General features: G+C 26.8%; 1 protein-coding gene across 3 annotated transcripts in view; it reads right to left on the reverse strand.

Moving 5' to 3' along the window:
• The window catches only part of LOC129718471 (uncharacterized), a 391,795-nt gene that overhangs the window by 178,238 nt on the left and 196,281 nt on the right, over positions 1–17,276 (reverse strand). The window contains exon 2 of one of the 3 annotated variants that reach the window (XM_055669259.1): positions 6,265–6,307. The exons of the other annotated variants lie outside the window; for them this stretch is intronic. The gene's annotated coding sequence lies outside the window, so the exon portion shown is untranslated. The remainder of the gene's footprint in view (positions 1–6,264; positions 6,308–17,276) is intronic. 3 annotated transcript variants of the gene reach the window in all.

Below are 17,276 nucleotides of genomic sequence, written 5' to 3' on the forward strand. Positions count from 1 at the left end.
TTGGAAAATTATACACGCATCTGCCCAAATGCAGAAAAATGTTGTTTGATTCTACGAACTATTGCACTATTGAAAATTGTCAAGCCTTGTTGAAATAAAAATAACGTCCTCTGATTGGTCGCTTGCTAGCTGAGTGTGTATGATATGGTATCATGTGTGTATGTGTGTATGTGTGTATGATATGGTATGATGTGTGTATGGTATAATGATATGGTATGATGTGTGTGATTGTCTATGATATGGTATGATTTGTGTGTGTGTGCTGTGTATGGTTTTTAACTCGGCACGATCTGCTAACTGCTGAAACCGGTTCACGAAATTCACAACCCTTCATTAGGAGATATTGTAACTCATTACCCAAGTAAAAATATTGGTTTTATCAAAGTTTTATAGCGCTCAATACAGCCAAAAAAGCGCTATAAAACTTTGATAAAAACAGTTGTGTTACTAGGGTAATGAAACACTCAATGCATTTGTTAATAGTGTACGTAGTTCTACGTCATTTATGCGGTCGTGTCTTGGATACAACCTCCTACTTTTTAGTGGTAACAAATATGTTCCATAATCGACCTCAGGCAACATTTTGGATTGTAAGATGGCAACATCCGGTTTCTGGAAAACAGCCAAAAATGGCCGATTTCCGTCCAACATGAGTATCTCCGGATCTATAATGATACACAGCAGCTGAAATCGACCACAGAGCCCATTTTGGATTCTAGGTTGGCGATTTTCGGTTCCTAGGAAACAGTCGAAAATGATCGAATAACACCCAATATGGGTGTTTCTTCAACCAGAATGACGCTCAGAGGCCAGAAATTATCTTAAATACCATTTCAAAATCCAAGATGGCGACTTCCGGTTTGTGAAGAACAACCTAAAATAGCCAAATACCATCCAATATGAGTATCTCTGGAACCAGAATGATGCAATGAGCTAACAATTGACCTCAGGCACCATTTTAAATTGCTCAATGGCAACTTCTAGGAAACAGTCGAAATTGAACGAATAATACTCAATATGGATATTTCCGTAATCAAGATGATGCATAGAAACCAAACATTGACTCTGGACACCATTTTGAATTTAAAGACGAACATTTTTAGTTTCTGGAAAACAACCAAAATAACTAAATACCTCCCAATATGGGTATTTCTGGTGTCTGATTGATGCCAGAAAATCTGCTGAAAATTATCAAATACCACCAATCATTTCAAACAATTTGTTATTTGACTTTGATCATATCCTATGGCCGATTCGTCGTGCGTTTGTAGATTTTAAACACATCGCAAGGACTCTATGTATTTGGAACGTTCAAATAATACGACACCACATTTAAATGATGTTTAGGCCACATATCGATCGAGGCAGGTATAGTTTCAAATAGTCTTTGAATTTCTTTTCTTTCTGTAACATTTGAGCCACATATCAAATTGTTATGAAGTTTGTTATTTATAAGTTTGAGAGATGATTCGTTCGTATGACACCAGTTATGTTCAAATAAGTCATGTAATCTTTGAGATAATAGATTTTCGTTGTTTTATTAACAATGTACATAACGGTTGCTTAGTTTCGATTATAATCAAACGAAATGAGAACGTATAGGGCAGTCAAACTTTGAAACCACGTGTTAAATCATAATTCATCAGTAAACCCTTGACTATCCCGCTCATCTGATAATAATATTGATCTATTCGGTTGTGTGGTTTCTGAGATTATGATGTTTCGTGATTTTCACATTTCGGTACATTACAGACGAAGTTCCTGTTCGATTACAGTAAAATTCAATAGGGTGTTATAAGGCAGCTAGAATTTTCATTTGACACTAACTTTGTGGAAATCGGGTCAGCCATCTCTGAGAAAAGTGAGTGAGTTCAAGTAGTTTTCGGAATATGTTCCTTTTCAAAGCTGGATTTCACGTTTTTAAACATAACAGGCAAAGTAATAGTCCGATTGCAAAACAAATCAATAGGGTCTCATGGGGCAACTAGACCTTCCATTTGACACTGATTTTATGAAAATCGGTCCAGCCATCTCTGAGAAACATGAGTGAGATTAAACACTCTTCATAGCACGTTTCTTCTCATAACTTTTGAACCACAAGTTCAATCTTCATGAAATTCAAAATTAAGGGTTTTTGAGGTAGCCCATTCATTTAAAACCAATTATGTTCAAATCAGTTGTGTGGTTTTAGAGATAATGATGTTTCATGATTTTCACATTTTGATACATAACCTATAAACTAAAAATCCGATTACAATAAAATTCAATAGGGTCTTATGGGACAACAAGAACTTTCATTTGCAATTAATTTAATTGAAATCGGTCCAGCCATCTCTTAGAAAAGTGAGTGAGAATAAAAATCTGCACATACACACACACACACACACACACACACACACACACACACACATACATACAGAAAATGCTCAGCTTGTCTAGCTGAGTCGAGTGATATATGTCACTCGGCCCTTTGGAGCACTTTTATATCTTCGGTTTTGCAAGTGATTGCTATACCTTTCTAGGAGAAAGGCAAAAAAAAAATCGCCGTTACCATCTTGATTATTGTAGTAGAGAAAATAATATAAAAAGTCTCCTAACTAAACCAAGCATTAAGTAATATATTTTGAAATTTAAGTAAGACAGAAATATTCAAACATTGATCTGAGGTTATCAACGATGAACAAAATAATAATAATAAAACCGAAGATCGTTGAGCAAGACAAAAAAGAGAATTGAAACAAATCATGGCCGATTAAATCCAACAATTTTCTTGTTCTGAGTAAATTGAATGATAAATTTATTGATTATAATTTACTGTCAAATTTATTATTTATGTTTAATCAAACATAAATTCCCTGGGTGTTTAAATATTTTATATAATTTTGAATATTATAACAGTATTTTTGATCTGCACTGTATTTGATGAAGAAGAAATAGTTCACACCATAAAATCACATTTACATCTGATTTAAAACTGAACTACAACTTTTGCGGCCATTTTTCAATTTTGTCTCCACTATACGTTTTGCTGTCAAACACATATTCACCACTGTTGTCTCTCTTGCATTCTCAAGAAAAAAAACTAGTTATAAACATGTTATAAAACAGTTTTTACAGCAATTCGTAATGTATTTACAACTTCAACTTGTTATTTCGATTTAAAACATCATTCCGATTTAAAACATCAATGCGAGTGAATTAAAACCCAATGTTTTCCCTGTAACTTATTTATGACTTATTTATGACTTTTTTCTTTCATTTTTTTCGTAAAAGATGTTGCATGTGTTATTTAGAAGATCATGCTGGAACACGGTTTCCCTACGAAACTAATAAAGCTGAGTCGTATGACACTGGAGGGATCAAAATCGTGCGTGCGGATAGCTGGCGAGACATCAGCCGCGTTCGAAACGTTGGATGGACTGAAGCAGAGGGATGCGCTCTCCAACCTACTATTTAACATCGCTCTTGAGGGTGCAGTACGAAGAGCAAACGTCGAAAGAAACGGTACGATCATCACGAAATCTCACATGCTTCTTGGTTTTGCGGACGACGTCGATATCATCGGTATCAACCGTGAGGCCGTGGAGGAGGCTTTCGTACCTTTTAAGAGAGAAGCAGCGAGATTGGGACTTGTCATTAACTCTGCCAAAACGAAGTACATGGTAGCTGGCAGAGAGCGTGGGAGTCCCCGTGGTGTTGGTGCTGAGGTGGAGATAGATGGGGAACGATTTGAAGTGGTTGACGAATTCGTTTATCTTGGTACGCTTGTGACATATCGTTGTCAATACGAGCCGTGAAGTGAAATGACGAGTTGCAGCTGCGAACAGGGTCTTCTACGGACTGCGTAACCAGCTAAGGTCCCGTAGTTTGCAAACTCGCACAAAACTAGCGCTGTCTAGGATGCTGATACTCCCGGTGGCCCCTCTACGGACATGAAGCATGGACGCTGAAGGAAGCTGATCGACGTTAAGTTCGACGTAAAGTTCTGCGATCGATACTTGGTGGTAAATTGGAAGGTGGAGTGTGGCGCAGACGCATGAATCACGAGTTGTACCAGGTATACAAACATGCTGATATAGTGAAGGTAATACAGCGGGGCAGGCTTCAGTGGGCTGGACACGTAGCCAGGATGCCTGACGAGAGAGCCGCCAAAACTATCTTCAGTAGAGAACCAGGAAGAGGCCTTCGACTCCGTGGTAGGCCTCGCACGCGGTGGATGTGCGCGGTGGAAGAAGATGCACGATCTGCTGGTGTACGGGGAGACTGGAGAACGGCTGCCCAAGACAGAATGGACATGTCTAATTCGTTCGGCCCTAGACCGGTGAACGGTCCGTTAGCCAAAAAAGTAAAGTAAGTACTTATGTCAGACGGGATAGTAAAGGTAAAATTTCGGAATAAAAATTAAAAGAGAACACCAAAAACATTAAATTCCGGAGAATCGAGTCTAAAATTCCGGATAATCGAATTCCGGATAATCGAATTCCGGATAATCGAATTCCGGATAATCGAGTCTCCGGATAATCGAGTCCGACCTGTAGTAAATTTGAAATTCCATTAGCATTGATAATTTTTTACAACACTTGTCTGTCATTGACTCGTCATCTTTTGCAGGTAAATTAAAATTATCTTCTAATAAATACCGTGCGCTTGTGGCAAAACATCATTGAACTATCAAAAAGGCAGTGATACTAAATCTCAAACTGTAATTGCTTGTTGTAAAATCACTGAATGAACCGACAAACTCCATTCGCACCCAGTTCCGAAGAAACATCAATACCATATAGTGGATATGAGAAGTTGCGACGAATAAGGAACATTTCATGAGAGCAGCCCCCTTCAGAAGAATTAACTTTTCCCGCAACACATCTTGGCCATCATCTGCGAATGTAGCTCTTCCAGTGCAAGCAGAAGATATGTTTCATATTTAATATTTTCACCACATGCCAGTAAACGATGCTCTCTTGTGTCTGGTTTTAGCATTAAACCGACACACACACAGTTGTAAACTCAAATCCGACTAACAGGAGAACTTCATTCCGTCGACCTAAGCAGCAGTGTGTCTCGCTATTATTTACACCAAGTGGGATAAAGTTCCTAACAGGTGGCTGTGGCAATTTTATAATTACATGGCGAAGTAGTAGTTAGTAGCAGTGCATGCATGTCCTGAAATCTGTATAAGGGTGCAATCACACTCGAACGTGAACATTGTCATCAGGGTACTAAAGCATACACTCTTCCACGGCTGCGACTGCGAAGAGATCCTTGGTCCCACAACCTTCGACGCTTTGCAAATTCATTATTAAAAGAGGGTATTGTTTCAGGAGTGTGTACAGCGACGGCTGCACGACTCAAGCATCGCTGGCTGCTTTCAGTCGAGTGCGCTGCTAGCGCTTAGCAGTCATGCTGATGAGACACTGTACGGCCATCATTCCACCAACGACCCCCTGGAACAGATCAACGCCGGTTCTGTAGACAACGCGCGTGTGACATACCTCTCCGGAAGGCAGAAGACACGAGAAAACGGAGCGCAACACAGCCATTTACATGCCACTCGACCAGGTGCTAATAGCAAGTGTGTTATTCGTAAGATTTGTTTGGTAATGGGATTTATAAGTCCCGGCTCTTCAATATGTGCAACAGCAGTTCTCAAGATGACATCGGAAGGCTTAGTGGTTCGATGTATCTAGGAAATAGGCAAACTCAGCGTTTTGTGGACAATAAAAAAAGCCATCTGAATCCACCAAATAGATGAAATGAGTAATTTCAAGGAAAATGTAAAATATTGACGAAGAACTCCGTGTGAAGATAAAACAACCACGCATATTCATTCAGATTTCAAACATTAATATCTGCTGAACTACGTAGACGATTTTAATATGTGCTGTAAGGTACAAACAATACAGAACAATTTTTTGTTCTTTTTTATTTAAGCTTAGCAATAAACATGAATGCTAAGTTTCAAGGTGGATTTCCAGCGTGCAATGAAACAACTACGAGCAAACAATCATACTATGCACAGGTTCAAAAACAAAGGTCCTGGGCCAGATGGATTTATGTCCGTAACACTCTTTATGGATTATATGTAGGTATTACAAAATTGTCCAACTTGTTATTTCTCCAGTAACGGAAATATAATTGCAATCGGTTGTTGAAGAGCTGTTATTGTTTGCAATCTGATATACCTCCATGGCGGTTTCACAATATTCTTCTAATTAATAGCATCAAGTGTTTCTCATTTGAAAGTGAAATGTTTTTAATGCTTACGATTGAACGCCCACAGTGAGCCAAGCTGCAAGCTGCATGATACCTGCAAAAAAATAGAGAAAGAAAACGTTACTACACACAACCGAAACATTTCATCTTTATTCAAACAAATGCCTCATAAACCATTGACCTACATTTCACCCTTCCGCTGTTGAAGTTGCACTCCGAGACCGTTTTAATATCCCCTTTCTCAACTCCATCAACGTAATGGCAAGTAGCACGATTTTCCATAGCATCCGATGCATTCACCGAGAGGAAACAGTAAGCGACAAGGAATGCACTCTGCCAACCGAAAATTTCGCAAACGGTGTAACTTTTTTTGTTGTTGTTACTGCTGCTGCTGCTTCTGTTGTTGAGCGGTCGTACTCGCACTTGCAGGCACAAACAGCACACACTCCAACGCTGCCCAAACTTTTCGCAACCTAACTGCGGTGAACATAAAAGCATGCACTCACACAATCGTTCACTAGCGTGCAGCAGCGGTGCCGTGAAAAGCGAAATGAAAAGCTTGTCTTTTTGAACAACGATACGGTTAGTAACGGAGGGGGAAGGTGTAGCAAAACAAAGCACCGGTTGTATTTGAAAAGCTACGGGGACGTAAGCCTTGTGAACGAGAGGAACCATGCGGGAGTGCAAAAGTGCAAGATGAATAATGTAATTAATTTGTATATAACAACGTAATTAAGGAAAATTTACAGGCCTATTGTACTCTGCACAGAGAGACGACGAGGAAAACATACTGCAAGGGATCTGACGAAAAAGTTGGTTCGTACGTTCGTTTCCTGGCACTGGTCGCCATTACGGTGTCAGAAGCAAAAGAGTAAGTACGCTTGTATGATGCACCCCAGCATGCAAGTATGAAACTAGTTAGTGTTTATCTAAAGGCGAGGTAGACCAAAGGATGCCGACCTGTTCTTCGTTGATGTGCACCGAACAGCAGCTGTTGTTTGCCGACAATGCAATGGCAGTAGATTTCGTGTATTCTTTTTGACTTTCCCGGAGCTTGTTTTGATGAGGTGCACAGTGTAGTACGCTAATCTGAGAACGAAGAGATTTCACTCACTAGAACAGCGAAATGGCTCTTGTAGAAGAAATGAGGTACAGATTACCAGGATCATATGAACTGTGGCGTATGATGGAGAGTTTCAATAATCAAGGATATAGCACAACCATTGCTGTCATACAATTACTTATTTTAAACATGTTGATAAGCCTACAGAAACATAATTGATCATAATCGCTTATACCTGCTCTCAAGCTTGAATTATTTAAAATGTATACGAGAAAAAGAGATCTATATCGTAACAGTGTTACTGAAAAAAAAGTTGCGTACTGTTACTGTCGAACTTTTCTTCCAATACCACTTATCATATTATGGACAACCCGATGGCTCATCTGAGCGGCTACTATCCACTATCTCTACATTTCTGTTTTCCAGTCTTCTTCAACATCTTTCTCAATTGGGCGGAATTGAGGACAACTGGGTGGGTTGATGTCCATTCCGACGACAGCCTACCCGTTATTTCAATATCACTTTAGTACTTTTTAGTACTAAACTCACAGTTGTTCCTTTTTGATTATGAGGCCGTTTTATGAAATCCGCTGTTCATATCGTCTTGCGACTGCTGCTTCAAAAGGGCCTATTCAAAATCAGAAAAACGGCTTGATTGATTGAAACGGTGTCTTCAGCAAAGTTGTAGTAAATAAAATTGCGGTTGTAGAAAAAATATATACACTGTAATAAAAATATTTTTCTGTGCCAAATTTTCCAAATTGTTAAAAAACATCAAATATCTCAAAAAGTACCATTTTCAAATTTTTTAATTTTTACACAATTTTTTTCATTTTTTTTACACATTAAATATGGCAATATGTACTACGATCTGTCAAAATTTGGTAATAGCGAAGTGAAAAACAGAAAAGTTATAAACGATTGAGTATTTTAACATTATTATTCTGAATTTTCTGAATTTCCCATGTGGTCTCCAGGAACGATGCTGGCCGAACAAGCCAGTCGTCGTAGGTTCGAGTCTCTGCTTGGGAGAAACTGTTACTGTCTGTAGGATCGTAGCGCTAGCCCCGCAATTGTCCTGTAAACAAAACAGTCGGCTGCGAAGTCTGTGTATAAAAAGACAGAAGGTCGAGTTCCGAATCGGAATGGTGCACCAAGGTTTTTTACTCTGAACTTTTATATTGAGTGTATTTTTTAGCAACACATAACAATGTTTATCACCAACGCGCTGTTTTTGTACCAAATACGAACATTTTTATACTGGCTCTGTTGAAATTGAATATGCGTATCTTACCGGCGAACCCTTATTCTTTATCCTTTATTCTTTATTCTTTATTCTTTATTCTTTATTCTTTATTCTTTATTCTTTATTCTTTATTCTTTATTCTTTATTCTTTATTCTTCATTCTTTATTCTTTATTCTTTATTCTTTATTCTCTATTCTTTATTCTTTATTCTTTATTCTTTATTCTTTATTCTTTATTCTTTATTCTTTATTCTTTATTCTTTATTCTTTATTCTTTATTCTTTATTCTTTATTCTTTATTCTTTATTCTTTATTCTTTATTCTTTATTCTTTATTCTTTATTCTTTATTCTTTATTCTTTATTCTTTATTCTTTATTCTTTATTCTTTATTCTTTATTCTTTATTCTTTATTCTTTATTCTTTATTCTTTATTCTTTATTCTTTATTCTTTATTCTTTATTTTTTATTCTTTATTCTTTATTCTTTATTCTTTATTCTCTATTCTTTATTCTTTATTCTTTATTCTTTATTCTTTATTCTTTATTCTTTATTCTTTATTCTTTATTCTTTATTCTTTATTCTTTATTCTTTATTCTTTATTCTTTATTCTTTATTCTTTATTCTTTAATCTTTATTCTTAATTCTTTATTCTTAATTCTTTATTCTTTATTCTTTATTCTTTATTCTTTATTCTTTATTCTTTATTCTTTATTCTTTATTCTTTATTCTTTATTCTTTATTCTTTATTCTTTATTCTTTATTCTTTATTCTTTATTCTTTATTCTTTATTCTTTATTCTTTATTCTTTATTCTTTATTCTTTATTCTTTATTCTTTATTCTTTATTCTTTATTCTTTATTCTTTATTCTTTATTCTTTATTCTTTATTCTTTATTCTTTATTCTTTATTCTTTATTCTTTATTCTTTATTCTTTATTCTTTATTCTTTATTCTTTATTCTTTATTCTTTATTCTTTATTCTTTATTCTTTATTCTTCATTCTTTATTCTTTATTCTTTATTCTTTATTCTTTATTCTTTATTCTTTATTCTTTATTCTTTATTCTTTATTCTTTATTCTTTATTCTTTATTCTTTATTCTTTATTCTTTATTCTTTATTCTTTATTCTTCATTCTTTATTCTTTATTCTTTATTCTTTATTCTTTATTCTTTATTCTTTATTCTTTATTCTTTATTCTTTATTCTTTATTCTTTATTCTTTATTCTTTATTCTTTATTCTTTATTCTTTATTCTTTATTCTTTATTCTTTATTCTTTATTCTTTATTCTTTATTCTTTATTCTTTATTCTTTATTCTTTATTATTTATTCTTTATTCTTTATTCTTTATTCTTTATTCTTTACTCTTTACTCTTTATTCTTTATTCTTTATTCTTTATTCTTTATTCTTTATTCTTTATTCTTTATTCTTTATTCTTCATTCTTTATTCTTTATTCTTGATTCTTTATTCTTTATTCTTTATTCTTTATTCTTTATTCTTTATTCTTTATTCTTTATTCTTTATTCTTTATTCTTTATTCTTTATTCTCTATTCTTTATTCTTTATTCTTTATTCTTTATTCTTTATTCTTTATTCTTTATTCTTTATTCTTTATTCTTTATTCTTTATTCTTTATTCTTTATTCTTTATTCTTTATTCTTTATTCTTTATTCTTTATTCTTTATTCTTTATTCTCTATTCTTTATTCTCTATTCTTTATTCTTTATTCTTTATTCTTTATTCTTTATTCTTTATTCTTTATTCTTTATTCTTTATTCTTTATTCTTTATTCTTTATTCTTTATTCTTTATTCTTTATTCTTTATTCTTTATTCTTTATTCTTTATTCTTTATTCTTTATTCTTTATTCTTTATTCTTTATTCTTTATTCTTTATTCTTTATTCTTTATTCTTTATTCTTTATTCTTTATTCTTTATTCTTTATTCTTTATTCTTTATTCTTTATTCTTTATTCTTTATTCTTTATTCTTTATTCTTTATTTTTATTCTTTATTCTTTATTCTTTATTCTTTATTCTTTATTCTTTATTCTTTATTCTTTATTCTTTATTCTTTATTCTTTATTCTTTATTCTTTATTCTTTATTCTTTATTCTTTATTCTTTATTCTTTATTCTTTATTCTTTATTCTTTATTCTTTATTCTTTATTCTTTATTCTTTATTCTTTATTCTTTATTCTTTATTCTTTATTCTTTATTCTTTATTCTTTATTCTTTATTCTTTATTCTTTATTCTTTATTCTTTATTCTTTATTCTTTATTCTTTATTCTTTATTCTTTATTCTTTATTCTTTATTCTTTATTCTTTATTCTTTATTCTTTATTCTTTATTCTTTATTCTTTATTCTTTATTCTTTATTCTTTATTCTTTATTCTTTATTCTTTATTCTTTATTCTTTATTCTTTATTCTTTATTCTTTATTCTTCATTCTTTATTCTTTATTCTTTATTCTTTATTCTTTATTCTTTATTCTTTATTCTTTATTCTTTATTCTTTATTCTTTATTCTTCATTCTTTATTCTTTATTCTTGATTCTTTATTCTTTATTCTTTATTCTTTATTCTTTATTCTTTATTCTTTATTCTTTATTCTTTATTCTTTATTCTTTATTCTTTATTCTTTATTCTTTATTCTTTATTCTTTATTCTTTATTCTTTATTCTTTATTCTTTATTCTTTATTCTTTATTCTTTATTCTTTATTCTTTATTCTTTATTCTTTATTCTTTATTCTTTATTCTTTATTCTTTATTCTTTATTCTTTATTCTTTATTCTTCATTCTTTATTCTTTATTCTTTATTCTTTATTCTTTAATCTTTATTCTTAATTCTTTATTCTTAATTCTTTATTCTTTATTCTTTATTCTTTATTCTTTATTCTTTATTCTTTATTCTTTATTCTTTATTCTTTATTCTTTATTCTTTATTCTTTATTCTTTATTCTTTATTCTTTATTCTTTATTCTTTATTCTTTATTCTTTATTCTTTATTCTTTATTCTTTATTCTTTATTCTTTATTCTTTATTCTTTATTCTTTATTCTTTATTCTTTATTCTTTATTCTTTATTCTTTATTCTTTATTCTTTATTCTTTATTCTTTATTCTTTATTCTTTATTCTTCATTCTTTATTCTTTATTCTTTATTCTTTAATCTTTATTCTTAATTCTTTATTCTTAATTCTTTATTCTTTATTCTTTATTCTTTATTCTTTATTCTCTATTCTTTATTCTTTATTCTTTATTCTTTATTCTTTATTCTTTATTCTTTATTCTCTATTCTTTATTCTTTATTCTTTATTCTTTATTCTTTATTCTTTATTCTTTATTCTTTATTCTTTATTCTTTATTCTTTATTCTTTATTCTTTATTCTTTATTCTTTATTCTTTAATCTTTATTCTTAATTCTTTATTCTTAATTCTTTATTCTTTATTCTTTATTCTTTATTCTTTATTCTTTATTCTTTATTCTTTATTCTTTATTCTTTATTCTTTATTCTTTATTCTTTATTCTTTATTCTTTATTCTTTATTCTTTATTCTTTATTCTTTATTCTTTATTCTTTATTCTTTATTCTTTATTCTTTATTCTTTATTCTTTACTCTTTACTCTTTACTCTTTATTCTTTATTCTTTATTCTTTATTCTTTATTCTTTATTCTTTATTCTTTATTCTTTATTCTTTATTCTTTATTCTTTATTCTTTATTCTTTATTCTTTATTCTTTATTCTTTATTCTTTATTCTTTATTCTTTATTCTTTATTCTTTATTCTTTATTCTTTATTCTTTATTCTTTATTCTTTATTCTTTATTCTTTATTCTTTATTCTTTATTCTTTATTCTTTATTCTTTATTCTTTATTCTTTATTCTTTATTCTTTATTCTTTATTCTTTATTCTTTATTCTTTATTCTTTATTCTTTATTCTTTATTCTTTCTTCCTTCTTCTTTATTCTTTATTCTTTATTCTTTATTCTTTATTCTTTATTCTTTATTCTTTATTCTTTATTCTTTATTCTTTATTCTTTATTCTTTATTCTTTATTCTTTATTCTTTATTCTTTATTCTTTATTCTTTATTCTTTATTCTTTATTCTTTATTCTTTATTCTTTATTCTTTATTCTTCATTCTTTATTCTTTATTCTTTATTCTTTATTCTTTATTCTTTATTCTTTATTCTTTATTCTTTATTCTTTATTCTTTATTCTTTATTCTTTATTCTTTATTCTTTATTCTTTATTCTTTATTCTTTATTCTTTATTCTTTATTCTTTATTCTTTATTCTTTATTCTTTATTCTTTATTCTTTATTCTTTATTCTTTATTCTTTATTCTTTATTCTTTATTCTTTATTCTTTATTCTTTATTCTTTATTCTTTATTCTTTATTCTTTATTCTTTATTCTTTATTCTTTATTCTTTATTCTTTATTCTTCATTCTTTATTCTTTATTCTTTATTCTTTATTCTTTAATCTTTATTCTTAATTCTTTATTCTTAATTCTTTATTCTTTATTCTTTATTCTTTATTCTTTATTCTTTATTCTTTATTCTTTATTCTTTATTCTTTATTCTTTATTCTTTATTCTTTATTCTTTATTCTTTATTCTTTATTCTTTATTCTTTATTCTTTATTCTTTATTCTTTATTCTTTATTCTTTATTCTTTATTCTTTATTCTTTATTCTTTATTCTTTATTCTTTATTCTTTATTCTTTATTCTTTATTCTTTATTCTTTATTCTTTATTCTTCATTCTTTATTCTTTATTCTTTATTCTTTATTCTTTAATCTTTATTCTTAATTCTTTATTCTTAATTCTTTATTCTTTATTCTTTATTCTTTATTCTTTATTCTCTATTCTTTATTCTTTATTCTTTATTCTTTATTCTTTATTCTTTATTCTTTATTCTCTATTCTTTATTCTTTATTCTTTATTCTTTATTCTTTATTCTTTATTCTTTATTCTTTATTCTTTATTCTTTATTCTTTATTCTTTATTCTTTATTCTTTATTCTTTATTCTTTATTCTTTATTCTTTATTCTTTATTCTTTATTCTTTATTCTTTAATCTTTATTCTTAATTCTTTATTCTTAATTCTTTATTCTTTATTCTTTATTCTTCATTCTTTATTCTTTATTCTTTATTCTTTATTCTTTATTCTTTATTCTTTATTCTTTATTCTTTATTCTTTATTCTTTATTCTTTATTCTTTATTCTTTATTCTTTATTCTTTATTCTTTATTCTTTATTCTTTATTCTTTATTCTTTATTCTTTACTCTTTACTCTTTACTCTTTATTCTTTATTCTTTATTCTTTATTCTTTATTCTTTATTCTTTATTCTTTATTCTTTATTCTTTATTCTTTATTCTTTATTCTTTATTCTTTATTCTTTATTCTTTATTCTTTATTCTTTATTCTTTATTCTTTATTCTTTATTCTTTATTCTTTATTCTTTATTCTTTATTCTTTATTCTTTATTCTTTATTCTTTATTCTTTATTCTTTATTCTTTATTCTTTATTCTTTATTCTTTATTCTTTATTCTTTATTCTTTATTCTTTATTCTTTATTCTTTATTCTTTATTCTTTATTCTTTATTCTTTATTCTTTATTCTTTATTCTTTATTCTTTATTCTTTATTCTTTCTTCTTTCTTCTTTATTCTTTATTCTTTATTCTTTATTCTTTATTCTTTATTCTTTATTCTTTATTCTTTATTCTTTATTCTTTATTCTTTATTCTTTATTCTTTATTCTTTATTCTTTATTCTTTATTCTTCATTCTTTATTCTTTATTCTTTATTCTTTATTCTTTATTCTTTATTCTTTATTCTTTATTCTTTATTCTTTATTCTTTATTCTTTATTCTTTATTCTTTATTCTTTATTCTTTATTCTTTATTCTTTATTCTTTATTCTTTATTCTTTATTCTTTATTCTTTATTCTTTATTCTTTATTCTTTATTCTTTATTCTTTATTCTTTATTCTTTATTCTTTATTCTTTATTCTTTATTCTTTATTCTTTATTCTTTATTCTTTATTCTTTATTCTTTATTCTTTATTCTTTATTCTTTATTCTTTATTCTTTATTCTTTATTCTTTATTCTTTATTCTTTATTCTTTATTCTTTATTCTTTATTCTTTATTCTTTATTCTTTATTCTTTATTCTTTATTCTTTATTCTTTATTCTTTATTCTTTATTCTTTATTCTTTATTCTTTATTCTTTATTCTTTATTCTTTATTCTTTATTCTTTATTCTTTATTCTTTATTCTTTATTCTTTATTCTTTATTCTTTATTCTTTATTCTTTATTCTTTATTCTTTATTCTTTATTCTTTATTCTTTATTCTTTATTCTTTATTCTTTATTCTTTATTCTTTATTCTTTATTCTTTATTCTTTATTCTTTATTCTTTATTCTTTATTCTTTATTCTTTATTCTTTATTCTTTATTCTTTATTCTTTATTCTTTATTCTTTATTCTTTATTCTTTATTCTTCTATTCTTTATTCTTTATTCTTTATTCTTTATTCTTTATTCTTTATTCTTTATTCTTTATTCTTTATTCTTTATTCTTATTCTTTATTCTTTATTCTTTATTCTTTATTCTTTATTCTTTATTCTTTATTCTTTATTCTTTATTCTTTATTCTTTATTCTTTATTCTTTATTCTTTATTCTTTATTCTTTATTCTTTATTCTTTATTCTTTATTCTTTATTCTTTATTCTTTATTCTTTATTCTTTATTCTTTATTCTTTATTCTTTATTCTTTATTCTTTATTCTTTATTCTTTATTCTTTATTCTTTATTCTTTATTCTTTATTCTTTATTCTTTATTCTTTATTCTTTATTCTTTATTCTTTATTCTTTATTCTTTATTCTTTATTCTTTATTCTCTATTCTTTATTCTTTATTCTTTATTCTTTATTCTTTATTCTTTATTCTTTATTCTTTATTCTTTATTCTTTATTCTTTATTCTTTATTCTTTATTCTTTATTCTTTATTCTTTATTCTTTATTCTTTATTCTTTATTCTTTATTCTTTATTCTTTATTCTTTATTCTTTATTCTTTATTCTTTATTCTTTATTCTTTATTCTTTATTCTTTATTCTTTATTCTTTACTCTTTACTCTTTATTCTTCATTCTTTATTCTTTATTCTTTATTCTTTATTCTTTATTCTTTATTCTTTATTCTTTATTCTTTATTCTTTATTCTTTATTCTTTATTCTTTATTCTTTATTCTTTATTCTTTATTCTTTATTTATTCTTTATTCTTTATTCTTTATTCTTTATTCTTTATTCTTTATTCTTTATTCTTTATTCTTTATTCTTTATTCTTTATTCTTTATTCTTTATTCTTTATTCTTTATTCTTTATTCTTTATTCTTTATTCTTTATTCTTTATTCTTTATTCTTTATTCTTTATTCTTTATTCTTTATTCTTTATTCTTTATTCTTTATTCTTTATTCTTTATTCTTTATTCTTTATTCTTTATTCTTTATTCTTTATTCTTTATTCTTTATTCTTTATTCTTTATTCTTTATTCTTTATTCTTTATTCTTTATTCTTTATTCTTTATTCTTTATTCTTTATTCTTTATTCTTTATTCTTTATTCTTTATTCTTTATTCTTTATTCTTTATTCTTTATTCTTTATTCTTTATTCTTTATTCTTTATTCTTTATTCTTTATTCTTTATTCTTTATTCTTTATTCTTTATTCTTTATTCTTTATTCTTTATTCTTTATTCTTTATTCTTTATTCTTTATTCTTTATTCTTTATTCTTTATTCTTTATTCTTTATTCTTTATTCTTTATTCTTTATTCTTTATTCTTTATTCTTTATTCTTTATTCTTTATTCTTTATTCTTTATTCTTTATTCTTTATTCTTTATTCTTTATTCTTTATTCTTTATTCTTTATTCTTTATTCTTTATTCTTTATTCTTTATTCTTTATTCTTTATTCTTTATTCTTTATTCTTTATTCTTTATTCTTTATTCTTTATTCTTTATTCTTTATTCTTTATTCTTTATTCTTTATTCTTTATTCTTTATTCTTTATTCTTTATTCTTTATTCTTTATTCTTTATTCTTTCTTCTTTCTTCTTTATTCTTTATTCTTTATTCTTTATTCTTTATTCTTTATTCTTTATTCTTTATTCTTTATTCTTTATTCTTTATTCTTTATTCTTTATTCTTTATTTCTTATTCTTTATTCTTTACTCTTTATTCTTTATTCTTTATTCTTTATTCTTTATTTCTTATTCTTTATTCTTTATTCTTTATTCTTTTTTTCTTTATTCTTTATTCTTTATTCTTTATTCTTTATTCTTTATTCTTTATTCTTTATTCTTTATTCTTTATTCTTTATTCTTTATTCTTTATTCTTTATTCTTTATTCTTTATTCTTTATTCTTTATTCTTTATTCTTTATTCTTTATTCTTTATTCTTTATTCTTTATTCTTTATTCTTTATTCTTTATTCTTTATTCTTTATTCTTTATTCTTTATTCTTTATTCTTTATTCTTTATTCTTTATTCTTTATTCTTTATTCTTTATTCTTTATTCTTTATTCTTTATTCTTTATTCTTTATTCTTTATTCTTTATTCTTTATTCTTTATTCTTTATTCTTTATTCTTTATTCTTTATTCTTTATTCTTTATTCTTTATTCTTTATTCTTTATTCTTTATTCTTTATTCTTTATTCTTTATTCTTTATTCTTTATTCTTTATT

The sequence above is a fragment of the Wyeomyia smithii genome, chromosome 1 (genome assembly GCF_029784165.1).
Source record: "Wyeomyia smithii strain HCP4-BCI-WySm-NY-G18 chromosome 1, ASM2978416v1, whole genome shotgun sequence".
In the NCBI taxonomy this organism is placed as follows: domain Eukaryota; kingdom Metazoa; phylum Arthropoda; class Insecta; order Diptera; family Culicidae; genus Wyeomyia; species Wyeomyia smithii.